Below are 15,843 nucleotides of genomic sequence, written 5' to 3'. Positions count from 1 at the left end.
GACTGGGCAGAAAGGTGAACTGCACGAAAGGAGCTGCGGTTCAAGAAGTGAGGTCTGTGCAGACACTAGAGGCACAGCCCCGTCCACCAGGCCCCTTTTGGATGGGAGTCCAAGGGCCACCAAAGCTGCCCGTCTCTTTGCAAGGAAAGCGAGAAACTTTGATGAATAATATTTCATGGCCGGTTGGAACTTAAACACACAAACAATATATTTAAATGTCAATTTAAACCTTAAAAAATAAAACATGAGAGGGGCGCCTGGGGGGCTCAGTCGGTTGAGTGCCCGACTTCGGCTCAGGTCATGATCTCACGGTTCGTGGGTTCGAGCCCCGCATCTGTGCTAATGGCTCAGAGCCCGGAGCCTGCTTCTGGTTCTGTGTCTCCCTCTCTCTCTGCCCCTCCCCCGCTCGTGCTCTGTCTCTCTCTGTCTCAAAAATAAAACAGGAGAGCAAAACCGATGCATCTGAGGGCCATATTTATTCTCTGTCTAAACCCTAATGAAGGTAGAGTGTTCAAGGACTCCCGACTTGGAACTCCACCATTACCTACGCAAGAGAGCAGTAATGACTACCCTGAAGACCAGTCAGCTAATGCAACTTGTATGTGTCTGTAAAGGTATCTACACTTAATCACTTGGCTAATAGCTATTGCACAGTGCATTCAGTTCTTTCCAATGGGTCATTGTGTTGGCTATTCTCTTAAATACGAGTTACTCAACTTCTTCAGTGTAAGGAAAGGGAAGCTTACTAGCATCCCTGGGAACTGAGAGTGGAGTGCCCTGTTTGAACCACCAAGGAGAAGGCACAAACGAATGCCTGCATTGTGCGAAGCAGAACTTCCCAGCCACAGAGCGTGTCTACACCACGTACCACATTCTGAATCAGGCCGGGCTTGTCCTGTGGCCACGAGTTGCTGTGCTGACATTAGTGCAAATCCTCCCTTTACACCAGCAGAATTTCCCATGTTACGTAGGTATTGTAGGTACGGTGGTTTGGACCTACGCTCTCCCATGTGGTAGGTACCGGCCACTACCATTCTGACAATGCCTACTGAGCATTTGCAACATGTGCCATCCAAATTGAGATGCTCTGTAGTGTTAAATGTACCTCGGATTTCAGGGGCGCCGGCGGCGGGTGGGGGGGGGGCTCAGTCAATGCAGCGTCTGACTCCTGCTTTCGGCTCAGGTCATGATCTCACGATTCATGGGTTTGAGCCCCGCACCCGACTCTGTGCTGACAGTACTGAGCCCGCTTGGGATTCTCTCTCTTCCTCTCTCTTTGCCCCTCCCCTGCTTGCTCTCTCTTTCTGTCTCTCTCAATATAAACAAAAAAACACTTTAAAAAAAGTACACCATATTTCAAAGTCTCAGGGTGAGAAAAGAATGTAAAGTAACTTATTAATACTTTTTATAATGATTATATAATAAAATGATAATATTTTGTGTACATTGAGTTTAATAAAACATATTCTTTAAATTTACCTGTTTCTCTTTTGTTTTTTTTTTTAATTTTTTTTTAACGTTTACTTATTTTTTGAGAGACAGAGACAGAGCCTGAGCTGGGGAGGGGACAGAGAGAGGGGAGAAGTCACAGATTTCGAAGCAGGCTCCAGTCTCCAAGCTGTCAGCACAGAGCCCAACATGGGGCTCGAACTCATGAACCATGAGATCATGACCTGAGCCAAAGTCAGACGCCTAACCTAGTGAGCCACCCAGGCGCCCCTCTCTTTTGTTTTTTAACAAGGCTATTAGCAAATTTAATATGAGTAATGGTCTCTTTATATTTTTATTGGACATGTCTGGTTACACTAAACACTAGAAATACAAAGCAATTGCAGTGCTGACAATCAGAGTAGCAAGCTACAACGGTCATTGCCAACTGCTCCTAAAGGTGAGTACACATTAATGAGACCATCAAAAAGAAATAATGCAGCAGATTAAATGGAGAAGCATGGTTCTGAGCAGGTACCTGAAGACCAACATTTCATGTAATGATCTAAATGTGTGTGCATCAGAGCAGTCATAGATAAACAAGGGGCACCTGGGTGGCTTAGTCAGTTGAGCATCTGACTCTTGATCTCGGCTCAGGTTGTGATCTCACGGTTCATGAGATCAAGCCCCACATCTGGCTCAGCCTGCTTGGGATTCTCGCTCCCTCGCTCTCTGCCCCTCCCCTAATCGTGCTGTCTCTCTCTCTCTCTCTCTCTCTCTCAAAGTAAATAAACTTTTAAAAAAAAAATAGACGAGCAAATCTCAGTAAGAGTAACACAATCAACCTACCTATTAAACTTTTACTGAATTTGTTAGGACATATTTGACTGTTGTTAACAACAACGAATCTTAATTCAACCAGGCTTTCGCGATAAAGACGTTCATTCTGTGTCTTACAGTACGAAGTCCAGAAGGATTGTGTCTGCACTCCGCCATAGTCCTCAGGGTTCTTTGGCTCTGTTTGTCCAGGCTATCGGCACAGTCACATCCGACCACGAAAGAATCCTCCAGCTCATATTCCATGGCCAAGGTTGGTTCCTAAATCAAACATTTCAAGAGGCTCTGAGTGAAATTATCATGCCTGGCTTACACCAGACATTCGACCTGTAATAGATTTTCGGGAGTCAAACACCCTTTCGCCACTGAGAACCTGAGAAAACGGACTACGCGGTAAATGACCACCGCATTCTATTGTGACCAGAGGGGCCGTGTACAGGGCAAGACGCAGGAAGGGTACGAAACACTGAAACCAAGGAGCGCAGACGCTATGTGAGCTTCCTGGATTTTGTCTGAGACCATAAAAGTACAACCTGTCGCTGAAATTAAATCCTGCTCAATGTCACCACAGAGCCGTCACTCTGGGTGGTTGTGAAGGAGTTTGTAAATAGAATGAGTGTGCGTGTGTGAGTGTGTGCGTGCACGGGTGCATGCCATTATAGATGTCTACAGAAAACACTTTGCAAGTGATACACGTTCTGAAAACGGATGGTTTGTCTTCATCAGCCTTCCCTAGGGGTCCTATTTTAAAAGATACTGCTTGCTTCTGTTTCCCAAAAAGTACATTTGATGTTGGCAACTTGAGCATTTGCTATCATATACTGGAATCACATTCATATATATATATATATATATATATATATATATATATATATATAAAACGTTTTATATCACATGTTAAAATATATTTGTACACACACTTGTGTTTGAAACTAATTTTACTCTTTCCCATTTCTGGTTGCTTCTGTTACTCAATTCTGCTTGATCTTCAGCTGTGAAGATTTGACATTGAAAACCGACTTCTTTTCTTCTTATGTAATTTATGTAGGTGGTGAAGATATATACTAGGTGTTCTAGTTTTTATAATAGACAGTTAATCTTTTGTGCCCCCAAATTTCCTGAATTTTCAGATTAAAAGATGACAAAGCATTCCAACCAGGATTTTTAAAAAAATAATGGAAATAAATTTTTAAAACCTAAAATGAAAGGGGTGCCTCGGTGGCTCAGCCGGTTAAGTGTCTGACTCCTGATTTCGGCTCAGGTCATGATCTCATGGTTCATGAGTTCGACCCCACGTCGGGCTCTGTGCTGACAACGCTGAGCCTGCTTGGGATTCTCTCTCTCTCTCTCTCTCTCTCTCTCTCTCTCTCTGCCCCTTGCTTGTGCGCCCTCTCTCTTGCTCTCTCTCTTGCTCTCAAAAATAAATAAATAAACATTTAGAAAAAAACTAAAATGTTGTTTAAAAATCTGTAATGATAAACTTGCTATAAAAAGAGGATGCAACCGAAGTCAACTGCAAAAACTTTTTAGTTCATCAAAGGCTATGCCTAATTAACCTCTGTCACGCAGACTGTCAGAAACAGAATCTGATCGCATTTATTCATTGAAAGGCCAGAATTCACCGGCTGCACACCTGATTTCCCTTCCAGGAGTGGGATTCACGTCAGGCATTCCCAGAGGGTGTTAAGTTCCCGACAGAATCGTCAGAGTTCTCCAATCAGAGACTCAATCCTGTCTCAATACACAAACGCTATTTTTTATCACTGGGAGTCCGTAAAGCCTCCAGGCAACGCTAAATATAATTAGAAAACGTCCAACAGATTAGCACGTAGATGATTTGTGTGTCAAACTCGACACCATCATGATGAATGCAAAATTACCAACCGGAACATCTGAGAGCTTATTCATAATAGCAATGAAACCTAAAGTCCTCCAGAATAAACTATGGACAAGGTGCGTGAACTGCAAGAAAACACTATGAAAATGTACAGATGGACGCAAACAATGATTTGAGTCACTGGAGACAAAAAGCCTTTTCCTGAATGAAGCCAACAGGCATTGACGTGTATCTAAGTCAAGGCAGAGATTTTAATGAAATACCAGTCAAAAATCCAAAGGAAAAGCGTAGGTAACCTAGCAAACTGATTGTAAAACTCACCCTGGAAGAATAAATAATGACATCATCGAAGATGTCCACTTTAAGGTCACCTGAAGTGACTCATCCAACTACATCCCTAGCCGCACACACGTGGAACGTAAACCGTGGTAGGCCACCATTGCATGCTAATGAAATGTTGAGTATCTTGCACATTCATATACTTGGTTGTGAACACAATTAACAGTCACATGCGGCTATGATATATCAGCGAACGGATCCAGTGGGGAAATCGGGAGAGATGAACAAATGTTTGGCTGAGATTAATTACTCCAAGGGAAGCCGTGTTGCCTTTCGTGTGTGATCCCAGTAGCTATGGCTTCCCGCGTGTGTCCTATAATCAGCTATAATAATGGTGAGGTCTCAGATTTATTTTAAGTCTTTCCATTATGACCATATTTAGAACGTGCATTCAATATGTGTAACTCCCTTCTCTATTATAGGCTGAAGCGTATTTTACCCATCTGGCTTGTCTTATGCTCTTTCCCATGGCGGCGGGTGCCGGGCATCCTGTCCTGTCACATATAGTCGGTCCAGCTGAGGATGTGTCCATGTTATGGGTTCTGTAAATTCTGTGTGCTTCGCCCCTTCTGACTCCAGTGCCGTCCAGTGCCCACCATGCCTGTGAGGCGTGCTTGACTCACGTTCTTTTCAGTGTTAGAGCATCTTCCTTCTGCGCTGGTGAGATAGCAGTGATTACCAAGTCTGTGCCCAAACTCTGAGAGTGTAGCCGTGTTCATTTCTTACCCATTTGTTAAGGAAAAAAAAATCCAATATGAAACACAGACGATTCCATTAATGTTTTTAATGTCTGCATTAAATTTATTTTTAACAAGTTTCCTAATTTTTTTTGGTTGGGTGGGGAGAGCAGCAGAGACAGAGGAAGAAAGAGAATCCCAGGCAGGCTCCAAACTGTCAGCACAGAGTCAAACGTGGAGCTCGAACTCATGAACCTGTGAGATCACAACCTGAGCCAAAACCAAGAGTCAGACACTTAACTGACTGAGCCACCCAGGAGCCCCTGTCTGCATGAATTTTACATGCTGAAGACTTCACGTTTTAGAAACTCTAAGGTAATTTAAAAAGTTTAAAATTTAAAAAGTTTAAAAGTTGGGTAGGGGCGCCCAGGTGGCTCAGTCGGTTAAGCATCCGACTTCGGCTCAGGTTGTGATCTCGCAGTCCATGAGTTCAAGCCCTGCATCGGGCTCTGTGCTGACAGCTCAGAGCCTGGAGCCTGCTTCGGATTCTGTGTCTCCCTCTCTCTCTGCCCCTCCCTCACCCACACTCTGTCTCTCTCAAAAATAAACAAACATTAATTTTTTTTTAAAATATTGGGTAGGTCATTGTCTAAGAACATACCAGATAATTACTAAAGTTTCTCTCCTCTCAATGAAACAGGTATTAATTAACAGATGTGATGTGGATGGTAGACATGCTCATTCGATCCCTCATTACACTGTTCTCACGTGTACACATCAGCTGATTCTTAGGAAATCTTATCTCCACCTGCTCAACTGACACATGGGGAGAAAGAAATAAGAGTTAAAAGCGTGCTGCTTGCTTCATGTCAAGATATTTGAACAAATGGAATAGAGCTCAAAAAATGAAAACTGCTATTTTATACATTGATCACTGAATACGCTTCAAAATATCCATACAGGAAGTTTGCATAATGTAATGACGCGGATGCCCCAAACATAAAATAAAATGCAAACGCAGGATGCAAAATATTGCATCACTTAAATATTAAAGAGTTTCAGTCAATAAAAATCAAACTTCGGGTTTTTAAAAAACTGAAAATAGTTTATTAAATGTATCAGTTACTTTCACCTTCAGGTAAAGTGATATCATAGAAATTAATGAAACATTAATTTATGAATAATAGGCAGACCAGCTACATTGATAAAAGACCGAAGAGTAAGATACACGTAATTCTTGCAATTTTTACCTCCTCAATAACACACTGACGTCTCTAATCCTGTCCATGTTCATTATTACTGCTTACTTCCAAGATATCTTCTCCTTTGAACTCCATGAAGGCAGGAAGTCTGTCTATCACAATCACTGCTGTGTCACAACTGTCTGCAAGAATGCCAGGCACATAGCCATGTTCTTGTCAGTATTTGTTGGAGAAATAAATGAGTGAACTTTTGAAAGTCCTAAGTGTTCTCACCGAAGCCAGTCCCTTACTCATGTGATTTGTTTTCATGATGTCGACCAAACTATCTTTCTTGGAAACAGCAACACAGGGGCGCCTGGCTGGCTCAGTCGGTTAAGCGTCTGGCTCTTGATTTTGGCTCCGGTCATGATCTCTAAGAAATCACTCCACCTTGTGCTACAGAAGGTGGTCTGGAGATGAGACCACCTGACGAGACGCACCAACCTCAAAGGTGGTGAGAAATGTGTAATCTCAGACCCGCGCTAGACCCGTGGAATCAGCATCAGGGTTTCACAAGATCCGCAAGTGCTCTGTGTGCACATTGAAGTTTGCATGCTCTGCTCTAGGTGACCAAGATGTGGCTGAAGGAAGGGAGAAACGCATCCTTGTTTAAATAGCGAATAAGGAACTGCGGAGTTAATTTTAAGATTTCCATTTAATTTACATGATTAGGAGGGGATAAAGTGGCCATCAGAATATAAGGATGTAATATAGGTACAAACTTCCAGATGTAAAATAAGTAAGTCATGGAGATAAAGAGTCGAGTGTAGGAATATGGTCAGTGATGTAGCCACAACTTGTATGGTGACAGATGGTGACCGCACTATCTTGATGAGCCCCGAGTCAGGTACAGAATTGGCCAATCACTACGCTGTGCACCTGAAACTAACATAACTTTGTATGTCAACCAGACTTCAATAATAAATGTTTAAAAACATAACAGGAGGGGCGCCTGGGTGGCTCAGTCAGTTAAACATCCAACTCTTGATTTCAGCTCAGGTCATGAGCTCACGGTTTGTGAGCCCCCCCGCATCGGGCTCTGCGCTGACAGTGCAGAGCCTGTTTGGGATTCTCTCTCTCTCTCTCTCTCTCTCTGCCCCTTGCATTCTCTCTCTCTCTCCAAATAAATAAATAAACATTAAAAAAATAACAGTAATCACCTTATTTAAAAGTGTATTAGTAACAATTAAATAAACAATAAAATAAAATAAAGCCAAAGCTTTAGAGAGAAAGAAAAAAAGCAATAACATTAAAACATCCCACCTTGTGGGAAGTATTGTGTGACCTTATATCTTTATTCTCACTCCAATTGAAGACATAGAACATCAAGTATGTTGTGAAACCATCAGAGGCTAAATGAGTTTTCAACTCATTGGAGTTTTCAAAACTGGAGTTTTCAAACCCATGGGGAGCATCATGAAAATTTGAGCCAGAGGGTGTGAAACAGGAAATACAAATGGTGAGGATACACCCATCACGTGGGAAAGGGCGTGCATCACACCTGTTTCATGCTGTTCATACGATACATATGGATAAAGCCAAATGATACAAAATGGTGACAAATTAAAAGATGGCCCAGGGGTGCCTGGGTGGCTCAGTCGGTTGAGCCTCCGACTTCAGCTCAGGTCAGGATCTCACAGTTCGTGAGTTCGAGCCCCGCGACGGGCCCTGCGCTGACAGCTCAGAGTCTGGAGCCTGCTTCCGATTCTGTGTCTCCTCCCTCTTTCTCTGCCCCTCCTCTGCTTGCGCTCTGTCTCTCTCAAAAATAAGTAAAAATATTTTTTTTAAAAAAAGGTGGTCAAGCGCATTAAAATAAAAAGCAAAAGTGTATTAACCAAGTAAAAGAACAGGAGTACCGTTTATTTATTGACGATTGGTACAAACCTGCGAGCTAAGTTCTTCATTCTTACAGCCATTCCAGAAGCTCTCCATTCCAAACCTGCACCCCTGCAGCTGACCGTGGCTCCCACATCCCCTCGCACTGCCTGGTGATAATGTTCCCTGGTCAAACCACCCTTCCAGCCCCCAGGACTGCTAGCTCATGACTGTCGCTTCAGATCTCCCACACTCCCTGAGCCCAGCCTCACTCTCTGCTCAGGATGTTGGTCTTCACCTCCCTGGGAAAACAGAAACATTCCAAAGCAAAGCCACGCTACCTTCTGCCTCCAGCCCCTCAAACCATGCCACCATCTTCCTTCACTGGGCTCAACATTAATGGCCAGTGATTCCATCTCAGGCTCAAACGTACATACCATCTCTCTGCCCGCCAGTCAAGGGCATCTCCTGAAACCTTCCCCTCTAGTTCCAGAATCATCAGTTTTCCAATGCCACTGGCTCCCTCACATCAGTGTGCCATGTATGTCTTTAATCCATGCTTTAAAACAATGCCATCCTTCCACGTGCTAACCACTTCTATGCATTTACTGCCAGCTCAGACTCTCCTCTGACCTCCAGAATCAAATGGCCAATGTCAGAGTCAACATCTTACACAGATAGGTAAAAGATGCCTCAAATTTCACACGCCCACAAGTGATCATCTCAATTGATGGCAACTCCCTCCTCCTGGGGGTCCAAGACAAACACCTTGTGGCCATAATTTTCTTCCCTATTAATTTATACCAAAAAAATACCCAGTATCAAAAAATATCTAGAACCGAGTTACCCTTCAGCATGCCAGTAACATATGTCACCTGGAATAATAATACACTCATCTCCGGAATCATGTCCCTCATGCTTCCCTCACTCACTTCCTCCGGCCCCAAACCACACTCTCTGTCAGCAGCAATGCGGCAAAAAACATCATGAAAGACGATGTCACGTTACATTAAAATTCCACACAAAACTGCCAGTAGATACCCATTTCTGACCAAGTCAAAACCAAATTATCTGTTTTTATTGAGATGCAGTTGATATATAACATTATATCCGGTTTAGGGGTACAACGTCATGAGTTCGTACTGGTATATATGGTGAAACGATCACCACAATAAAACTAATTAACATCCGTCACCACAGATAGTTCACTTTCTCTTGTGATGAGAATTTTAAGATGTACTCTCTTAGCAACTTATTTTTAAAAAGCTAAGTTACTTATCAAATTCTCCCAGGTCCCTGATGACTTCGCCTCTCTGCTTCCCCGTGGCCATGCTACCTACCGGTTCTTGGCCTTCCTCTCTGCTCCAGTCCCGACGCTTCTGGATGGGATATGCCAGGCAGGTGCCCAAGCCCAGGCTCTCACTCTTGCCTTTCACCTAGATCTGCTCATAGCTCACCCTCCAAATATATAATAAAACATATTTCCCCAATGAACCCATACTGGTCATCTTGCTAAATGCTAAGCCCATGCTCCTGGGATTCTCCACTCTCAGTTGCTGGTTTGGTGGCCCTTGTTCCATAGGACACATCACCTTCAAACCATTTATGCCATTTATTTCTCTATTGTGTTAATTACCTTTTATTGCCATGGGAGAATGTAAATCGATTGCAGGCAGAGACTTTTATCTTTTTTATTCGCTTCTGAAGCCCCAGCATTTTCAGATAAAAACAGAGATCTTGATGCCAGCACATTCCCACAATGGCAGAGCATGTCCAGACCTACACTGATCCCATTTTCCGTCTCCCGGACCATGTAGGAAACGTGTACTTCCCGCCTTCCTGGCACATAGCTGGGTCATCTCATTGGGTTCTGATCCATGAAATTTGGGCACAAGTGGTGGGTGTGGCTTCCAGACAGACCTGGTCACAGCACCTGACAGATAATAACCGGTGTTCTCTTCTCCCTTATGGAGGTGAATTTTCATGGCATGTGATGAGGGCAGCAGGGGAGCCCAGGTCCCTGGGACACAACACAGGGAGTGCAGCCCAGGTGGGCCCCATGACCGTGTCAGACAGGACACAGGTTTGAAAAAAGGTAATGATGTGATGCCACTGATACTTACATGTGAATTATAACAAAGCTCAGTTTAGTACCACCTGGCTAGTGCACTGCCTCCGGGTATTTATAATCTAGAGAACACGCATCAGTAGAAGGAAAGTGATCACAGATGAATTACCTTGAAGGCAAAACGTGATAAGCAGCAAAGAAAGTAAGAAATATGTGGGAAAATCCAAGTGAATATTGAGGTATAAAATAAAAAAAAAATAATGCTGGAGAATGAAATAAATACTTAAACACTCATAAGATACAATTAAGAGAATAACCTATAATGTGAGGTGCTTTGACAATCTAGGAAGAGCATGAAGGTATCTAAAGCTATTACTAGGTATGAATATTTCATTTCTAAGGTAACCACCAAAAGAATAGTAATGAGGTACACAATGTCCGTTTCTAGAAGGGAAACGAAATGATTAAAAATAATAGATCTACAAGAAATCAAACTATAGCTAAAAAGAAGCAAAAGGATCAATTAATAAGTGTAAATCAATATATATCAATATTTAATCATACAAAAGAATTGATCAATAATTTGAATAACTATAAATAGACTAAGTGTTCCAGTTAAAAGATGAAGACTCTCAGGCTAGAGTGACAATAAAATACAACTATGTACAGTTTTCAAGAGATCCGTCCAATATGTGACAGTAGTAATTATGATAACAGGAAACCAAAGAAGCTAATGAAGATACTTTTACTTATCTTCAGTGGGTGAAAGAGATTGTTTTTAAAAAGAAGATGATGCCATGTCTCTCTCAAGCCAGCCCAACTGTTCAATCTCAAATAACATATGAGAATAAAGGTAAAAATAAAATGATGGACAAGAATACGGTCTGCTGCCCAACCATATACATTTTAATGCCAGAAAAAAAATGACTAGTGGAAAAATGACCACATCCTGCTGATAACATCCAATTTGCTAGAAATTGGGTGTGTATATATATATATATCGATATATCAATACATATACATATATATACACATATATGTACACATGTGTGTACACATATATGTACACATATGTGTATATATGTATATATACATATATATGATTGTTACATATATACATATATATGCATATACATATATACATATGTATATGTTACATATATACATATATATGTATATGTTGCGTATATGCATATATATGTATATGTATATGTTACATATATGTTATATGTACATTCGTGTGTACATATAACATATGCACATGTATACATATATACATATGCTATGTATACATATGTTATATGTATATGTATACATATATACATATATATGTATATTGTTACATATATACATATATATACATATTGTTACTTATATATGTATATATGTATATGTTACATATATATACATATATATGTATGTTACATATGTATATACATATGTATATATGTTACATATATACATATATATGTATATGTATATGTTACATATATACATATGTATATATTGCATATATGTATATGTTACATGTATACATATGCATATATTACATATATGTATATGTTACACATATACATATATATGTATAATATATACACATATACATATATATGTATAATATATACACATATATATTACATATATATGTATAATATATACACATATATATTACATATATATGTATAATATATACACATATATATTACATATATATGTATAATATATATACATATATATTACATATATATATAATATATATATATGATTGTTTTTAAAACACCCTTCTAAGGATCTGATATAACAAGTGGACAGAAAGGAAAGATTTTGATGTTTGGAACAAACTTGACCAAGCATCATAAAAAAATAAGTTCAATTATCACAAAATACACATATTTTTTTCAAACACACATAAAAAACATGACTGGACAGAAGGCTACACATTTTCTAATTAGATTTCACAGAATTACATACTATAGAATATATCTCCGCACAATGCAACCAAAAATCAATAAAAGAAATAACTTGAAGTTCTTATATATGTTTAAAAAACAAAGGTAGCTCAGTTAAGCATCTGACTCTCAGTTTGGGCTCAGATCATGATCTCATGGCTCATGAGTTCAAGCCCTGTGTCGGGCTCTGTGCTGACAGCGCAGAGGCTGCTTGGGATTCTCTCTCTCCCTCTCTCTCTTCCCCTCCCCCACCCACACACATGCATGAACACGCTTCCTCTCTCTATCTCTCAAAATAAATAAACGCTTAAAAAAAAAACAGAAGAAAAGAGTAAAACCACTCTTCTGGGCAACACAGAGTCAAGGAAGAAACCATGATGGACATTGTAAATAGTCGTGAATTAAATAGTAGTAAAAATAGTGCATCTCAAAACTGAGTTTACAGCTCATGCTCCAATTAGAAGGCAATTAATAATTTTATGGGACTTCATTAGAAATAATTTTATGGGACTTCATTAGAAAAAATAAAAGAAAAAATTCTATAAATCTTTGAGCTAAGCATCCCTCACAAGAATGTAGGGAAACAAGCACATCTTAAAAATAACAAAACACAGCTAACTAAACAAGGAAGGTATTGTTACAGAGAAGATATTAAGGAAACAGAAAACAAGCAGGAAGAGATGATAAATAAAGGCAAAATTGGGCTCTTTGAAAAGAGTGTTAACATGCTCTTCTCAGGTTGAGCAGGAAAATGAAAGAGAAGGCAAAAATAGCCAATATAAAGAATGGAAACAAGAAAATCACTGTTTGCCTGCAGATATTACATAGATATTAAAAGGATATTATGACTAATCGTATGCCAGACACTTAAAATTTTATGTGTAATGGAAAAAATGAAAACCGATTCGAGGGGAAACAAGTAACTTGAAAAGGCTTCTAACTGTCAAAGAAATCTAATCAGTAATCAAACATCTCCCCACAAAGAAACTGCCTGGTGTCATTGGCAATTAGTACCAGATGTTCGGGAAAGAAATATCCCAACCAATGCCAACTGTTGGAGAAATTTTCTTTATTTTTTAATGTTTATTTATTGAGAGAAAGAGAGAGAAAAAAAAACACAAGTGGTGGAGGGGCGGGAGAGGGGGACAGAGGCTCTGAAGCAGGCTCTGTACTGACAGCACAGAGACTGATGTGGGGTTCGAACTCATGAACCATGAGATCATGACCTGAGCCAAAGTCAGACACTTAACTGACGGAGCCACCCAGGTACCCCTGGAGAATTTTTTTTAAGTAGTTATTTCCCAACAAAAGTGAACTTCAAACTTATCTCATTCAGAAAGATGCATACATTCCAAACAAAACATTAGGAAACTAAATTCAGCAAAACAAAACAAAAACAAAAACAAAGAAATGGCAAACATAAATGACCAAGTTGTATTTGTTTTGGAGAGACAAGCTTCAGCCAACATCAGGAAATTATTTAATCTCACAGATCTTAAGACACAGAGACATCTTAAGAGACAGAAAGCATTTGACGAAATTTAATTTCCATTCATAATAAAAATTCTTAGCCAACTAGAAACTGAAGAGTTGCTTCTAAAAAAAGAAAAAGAAAAAAATGCTGAGTCTAGTAACTAACCACCCAACAGAATACAGACCAGGATGGAACTTGACTGAGCAGCTTACGAGAGGGTCTCAGAAGCTCTTTGCTGCCAGAGGAGGAGTGAGGGGAGTGTGTTGGATAATGCAGCCCAGTAGGGATCGAAAAGTAGCCCTCTGCAGAAGACAGAGCAGTCGTTCATTTGCACACCATCAGTCTGAAAGAATTTCCATTATGAACTTGTCGGTAGGTCCATCATGTCCTGCATACTTGAGTCCCACACAGTTTATGGTTTTTAAGCAGCTGCAGCTGGAAAGAGAGTGCCGGTAAAACAGCTTTCCAGTTTTGCATCTCTGAGACAACTCGTGCTGCACAGTTTTCCTTTTACGTCTCGGTTCTTTGTGGTGAAAGCTTTGCTTCCGGGGTCTGCAAAAAGACAAGGAAGACTCTGGTCACCACTCTTGACAGCCAGGTGCTAGGGTTGTTAGCAAGCGGGGCACAAAAAAACAGAGAAAGGGAAAAAGGCTTGGAAAGGAAACACATTTTTGCAGATACACGATTGTAGAATTAGAAAAGTAGTTAGCAAGTTTGCCAAACAGTCCATATAAACAAATCAACGTGGGGGGCACCTGAGAGGCTCAGGTTGGTTAAGCGTCTGACTTCGGCTCAGGTCATGATCTCGTGGTTCATGGGTTCGAGCCCTGCACTAGGCTCTGTACTGACAGCTCGGAGGCTGGAGCCTGCTTCGGATTTTGTGTGTCCCTCTCTCTCTGCCCCTCCCCTGCTCATGCTCTGTCTCTCTCTGTCTCAAAAATAAATAAAAACATTTAAAAATTTTTTTAAAAAAAGTATTTATTGAGGGGCACCTAGGTGGCTCAGTTGGTTAAGAGTCCGACTTTGGCTCGGGTCATGATCTCGCAGTTTATGAGTTCGAGCCCCACATCGGGCTCTGTGCTGACAGCTCGGAGCCTGAAGCCTGCTTTGGATTCTATGTCTCCCTCTCTGCCCCTCACCTGATCACGTTCTGTGTCTCTCTGTCTCTCAATAATAAATAAATATTTAAAAAATTTTAAAGTATTTATTGGTATGACTGAGGTACAAAAAACTACATGTATTTAATGCATACAACTTGATGAGTTTCAAGATAAATATGAGTGACCTTGAACAACACAGGTTTGAACTATGTAGATCTACTTATGTGTGGATAGTTTTTAATAAATACGGTACAGAATTATAAATGCGTTTTCTCTTCCTTGTGGTTTTCTTCATAACATTTCCTTTTCTCTAGTTTACTTTATCACATGAGTATACCATGTAATAGGTATAACATACAAAATGTGTGTTCATCAACTGTTTATGTCATTGGTGAGGCTTCCGGCCAACATCAGGTTATTAGTAGTTGAGTTTTGGGGGGAGTCAAAAGTCATATACAGGTTTTTGACTGCACAGGGGTTGGCGCCCCCAGCCCCCACATTGTTCAAGGGCCAACCATATACGCACATAAGACTATCACCACCATCCAAAGGCATTTCTTCACACCTATGAAATTACTTTGAAAAATTAAATAACAGCAGCACCAGAAAAGATGGCATATGCAAGAATAACTCTCGTGAGTCCTCTACAGAAAAATCATAAACTACTGAGTGATATTCAAAAAGATGCAAATAAGGGTGCCTGGGTGGCTCAGCTGGTTGAGCGTCCAACTTCAGCTGAGGTCACAATCTCACGGTTTGTGAGTGTGAGACCCACATTAGAATCTCTGCTGTCAGCTCAGAGCCTGGAGCCTGCTTCAGGTCCTCTGTCTCCTCTCTCTGCCCCTCCCCTGCTAATTCTCTCTGTCTCTTTCTCAAAAATAAATATACATTTAAGTAAATAAAACAAAAATAAGAGACATAAATCATTGGAGACAAAAGCCACGCTCATCAGTTGGAGAACCGATGTGTAAAAATGTCCTTTCTCCAGACTTGACTGTGGATTCAGCGTCTGGCCGGTCAGAGCGAGAACACGCCTGAACGAGCAGGTGGCAGGCGCGGCAGGGACACACATCAGGGA

The sequence above is a fragment of the Lynx canadensis genome, chromosome A2, assembly GCF_007474595.2.
Source record: "Lynx canadensis isolate LIC74 chromosome A2, mLynCan4.pri.v2, whole genome shotgun sequence".
NCBI classification, from domain to species: domain Eukaryota; kingdom Metazoa; phylum Chordata; class Mammalia; order Carnivora; family Felidae; genus Lynx; species Lynx canadensis.
This window is presented reverse-complemented; position numbering follows the sequence as displayed.